At 36.4% G+C, this 4,455-nt stretch overlaps 1 protein-coding gene across 1 annotated transcript in view; it reads right to left on the bottom strand.

Annotated features, from left to right (window-relative positions):
- The window catches only part of LOC124953533, a 23,558-nt gene extending 19,711 nt beyond the window's left edge, over nucleotides 1-3,847 (bottom strand). The window contains exons 1-2 of the mRNA XM_047505057.1: nucleotides 3,695-3,847; nucleotides 1-430 (exon numbers count right to left, since the gene is read on the bottom strand). The exon at nucleotides 1-430 is cut by the window's left edge and continues 193 nt beyond it. The gene's annotated coding sequence lies outside the window, so the exon portion shown is untranslated. The remainder of the gene's footprint in view (nucleotides 431-3,694) is intronic.
- Nucleotides 3,848-4,455: the final 608 nt, after the last annotated feature.

Raw genomic sequence — 4,455 nt, 5'->3', positions numbered from 1 at the left:
TTCTTCCTTTCTTTCTTTTTTGCTTTCTTTCTTTCTTCTTCGTTTCACTTTATTCTCGTCCTTTAACTTATACCGAAACGTTTTTCACTTTTTCCTCCGATTGGCTACCGCGCAAGAGCAAACGAGATTTTTATACTTCAGGTGTTAACTTAAGACAAACTTTTGAATCTGAAAAGGATAAGAAATGGAAACCGCATACGAATTCCTGTCGCGTTTGTACCTTGTGATCCGAGTTTCAACTGAACGAGTTGTCGAGCTCAAGAAGACAATAGTCGATGGAATTTTATACAGGCACAGCAGTGCGAGAAGACTTTCTCTCTTCTATCCCAGAATGAACTCTTCAAAAGGTACCTCTATTCTTTTTCAAAGATAAAAATCTATTCCTACCGATTTATCCCTATTTTCTCTCCCTTTCCCTCTCGACTATCAACTGAAAGAAAAGAAAAATAATTTAATTGATCAAAGGGGCCACAAAAAAAAAAAAAGAAAAAAGAAAATATTATTATTTCAAACAATAAATAAATTCATTGATTTGTTTATACTAATGAACTAATTGTGATCTTCCTCAATGATGATTGTCCATTGCTCGTATACACCTCTACCTTGATTTCCTCCTACTCGTGTTCCTAACTCGATTGATCGATGATCGTATATCACTGATACTCGAAATACGTGGATGCCTCTCCAATTAATCGATTTATTATCGACTCGAAGGGACGCGTCAAAGTATCATCGAGTACCACCTAATACCCGAGGAGGTTTAGTTCAAGGCCGAGAGAGAGAGAGAGAGGTAGATAGAGAGATAGAGAGAACATACGTACGACACGATGTACAGCGAACTAAGGAATGACCAAAAGTAATATGTCGCTTAGGTTTATAGAATACTTTCCTATAAGCGGGGTTACTATGACGATAATGGCAAACAACGAAACGAAGACCTTGATATTATTTCTTTTCTATCCTTCTCTTACTTATTCGACTATTATATATAACTCTAAATATTTTCATTCACTCGTACCTTTTTTTTTTTTTTTTTTTTTTTTAAATAAAGTATGTCCTCTGGTTCTTCTTCTTTTTTCTGTCCTTCTCTCTCTCTCTCTCTCTCTCTCTCTCTTCTTTTTTTTCTCCTTCTTTCTTTAGTTATATCAAGCAAACAGCTGACCTTTCATACAGGATTTGCTTTAGTCAAAGAGAAGGAGGAGGAGGAGGAGGATGGAGGGGTGTGGTGGAGGGGAGGAGGTCACGTTATGCTAATGATCTAAAAATTACATTTTGACCGTGTTCAAAGTCTCCAACGTGAGCTGATAGTACCTTCAAAGAAGAACTCGGTATATTTTTGTTATTTCGGAGAATATCGCATACATAATTTCGACGCAGCACTTTACGCGGTGGTAACGGCGAGACGCGCAAATTATTCAAATGGAAACCTTTTGCGGTAGTAGTCGAATGAAACGAAGACGTTAATTTCATGGGGCGTATTCGCACAATAATAAAGGCTCCGTCGAGGTACATTAATGTAACGGGAAATATAACCGAAGCCAACGATATTATTATTCTACTCGAATAACAATCGGTCAAAAAAATCGTATGAAAATTGTATAAGAAAGAAAAAGAAAAAAAAAAGAACAAAAAAGAAAAAGAAAAAAGAAAAAAGATGGAAATGGACGATGTAGGATGAAATAGAAAAGAAAAAAAAAAAGAAAAAAAGAAGAAGAAGGAGAAAAAGGAAATGGAAGAAATATATATATATATATATATATATATATATATATATATATACGAAAGAAAAGTAAGCCGAGAATTTTCGAGACAACGCGAATAATAAACGCTCTTACAAGGGTGCTTTTAAAGAGTAGTGATATTCGAGCAGCTAGCTAGCTAGGTAGGGTAGCTAGCTAGGGTAGCTAGTCTAGCTCGTTCACTTTTATTTGCAGCTTTCCATTTATCTCAATAAATTTCTTTCGTTATTGTCGCCACCTGGGAGACCTGGACGCGATCTCATTTCCAGCAACAATTATATGTGAATTATTACGGCAATATAATTGTGATTCACAGCGAAGCACGTCACGGCAGCCGCTTTAAAATGACCCGGGGCTAAGCGCACGAGAGACTAGGATCGTCGACGAAAAATTTTCATGAAGCCGTTTTAGCCGTTTCGAGTTCTTTCCTTTCTTTTTTTTTTTTTTTTTTTTATTATTATTATTATTATTATTATTATTTTCCCCGCACTCTCCCCTAACTCCCCGGCTTCCTCGCCGCGCTGCTCGGCCCAGCACTCACCCCTCCCCTCCCCTCCACCCTCCCCCCCACCACCACCACCACCACTCAATCCTCCCTTCCTTTTATATTTTATTTCATTTTATTATATTTAATCGATGTTAAAAATGAAAATGTTATTATTGCGCGACTATAAAATGAGTATCGCGAAGGAGTATTAAAATAGCTCTAAAACTGTACATTTTATCGGCCGACGTAATGATAATACACTATCGCCAAATATCAAACGCGATTGCTGCGAGTCGCGAGGGGAGAATATTTTTGTTAAACGGAAAGAAAGAAGAAAAAAGGAAAGAAAATAAAAAGAAAAAGAAAAAAAAAAAGAAAAAAAAAGGAGAGAAAAGTCAAAGAGTAAAAAAAGAAAAAGAAAGAAGGGAAGAGAAAATGAAGAAAAAAAAAAAAAAATTGTTGCCCTAACGAAGAACCACTTTGAAAAATTAGTCTGTACCGGGGGAAAAAAAAAAAAAAAGAAAAAAAAAAAAAAAGAAAAAAAAAGAAAAAAAAAGGAAACGTATGATCGAGTTTAATTCGATTATTTAGCAAATGCACGCCTGGGATTCCACGAACGAGAGCTTCAACTCGAAAAGTTTTAAACTAAGCGGCTAATAGCGGTCGTTTATCAACCGACGTTAATTGGAATGCACCGTTAAGCGAGCATGACGGTTGTCTGTCCCTGGTGTGCAAACGCTTTTCGTCGCGAACAGCGCCACAAAGCGAGAAAACGCGATTTGCATTCTCGCGATCGAGATCAAGGGTAGCAAGAAACGGAGGATAACTCTTTCTCATCCGTCGTGAACATAAATCTAACGAAGAAAAATAAGAGAAACACAGTTCGATACTTTTTCTTCGACAAAGAAATTCTTTCATTTTTCTTTATTTTACTTGTTCTTCTAGTTCCTTTTTCTATCCCTATCCCTTTTTTTTTCTTTTTTAATTTTTTTTCTTTTTTTTTTTTCCTTCGCTTTTTTTCTTCTTTCTTTCATTTTTCTTTTTCTCTTTTTTTTTCTTTTTTTTGTTTTTTTGTTTGAATCTCCAACCACCCAACCACCCATTCACACCTCCCCCCCCCCCCACACCCCACCAGGAACGTTACTTCACGTCGGCAATTCAGATCTCGACAGAATTCCGACGGTGATTTATGTCTTCGAGATCACGATGGGATCTTTCACGTGAAACGTATAAAACGGGAGGACGAAGAAATTACGATTGAAAATTTATAACTCAAACGCGTATAGATCCCCGTGAAGCGAAGAAAGGAAAATAAAAGAGATGAGATGAGATGAGAAGAGAAGAGAAGAGAAGAGAAGAAAAGGGTAGGAATGAGACGAAGAATAAAAAGGGAGAATGGGAGGGAGGAAAAGAGAAATAGGAAAAATAGGAAAAATAAGAAAAATAGAAAATATCAATGTTTCTTTACCAACGATGGATAAAACAGAACGACGACATTGGTTGGTCATCGATCGGTGTCAGGTGCTTCCCTTTCGTTTGGGAAAATATCGTAGCAAGCGCCGGGCGTGTCTCCCTAGTACGACACTATCGATTAGTCCAACCGGATCCAGTAGGATGGAAACTGAAAGAGACGAACGGTTCTTTTGAAATCGTCAAATAAATCACATTAACGTTGTTTCGTGGAAAAGAATCGACCTATCGGATAAGCGTAACTTTAAAAGAAAGATGGTTTATACAGTTCGTTGAAATTTTCAATCGAACATTCGTAACTGAGGAAATATAATAAACCATCCCCCGCCCTACCCCCATTGAAATTGTACATTTCATCGTCATATGAGATGCATTGAATCAAGATGAATGCGTTTGTTAAACCGACATCTAATTCTTTGTCACGTTCAATCAATCGATTAAGTTCATTGACTGATAAAATCTTTAGTTATAATAATTATTGATCGGCATTGAAGTATCGATCGATCGAAAAGTCTAAATTATTTCAAACGAATAGTTCAATCATTACTATACCGTATATCGATGTTCGATACTATATAGATATGCATTTATAAAATATCTATGTATGTGTCTATGTATCGAAGCTATAAATATATATTTCCCGATTTCCGCGATTTCATTGACACGAAGAAGTCACTCGTGTGTTATGATCGGCCACTGCGGATTTGCGAAGTTGTATTTCGTATTTTTCTTTCTCTTTTTTTTTTTTTAATGCAGTAA

This window comes from Vespa velutina, chromosome 12, assembly GCF_912470025.1.
Source record: "Vespa velutina chromosome 12, iVesVel2.1, whole genome shotgun sequence".
Taxonomy (NCBI): Eukaryota; Metazoa; Arthropoda; class Insecta; order Hymenoptera; family Vespidae; genus Vespa; species Vespa velutina.
Note: the sequence above shows the minus strand (reverse complement) of the source record. Positions and strands in the feature narration are given on the sequence as shown.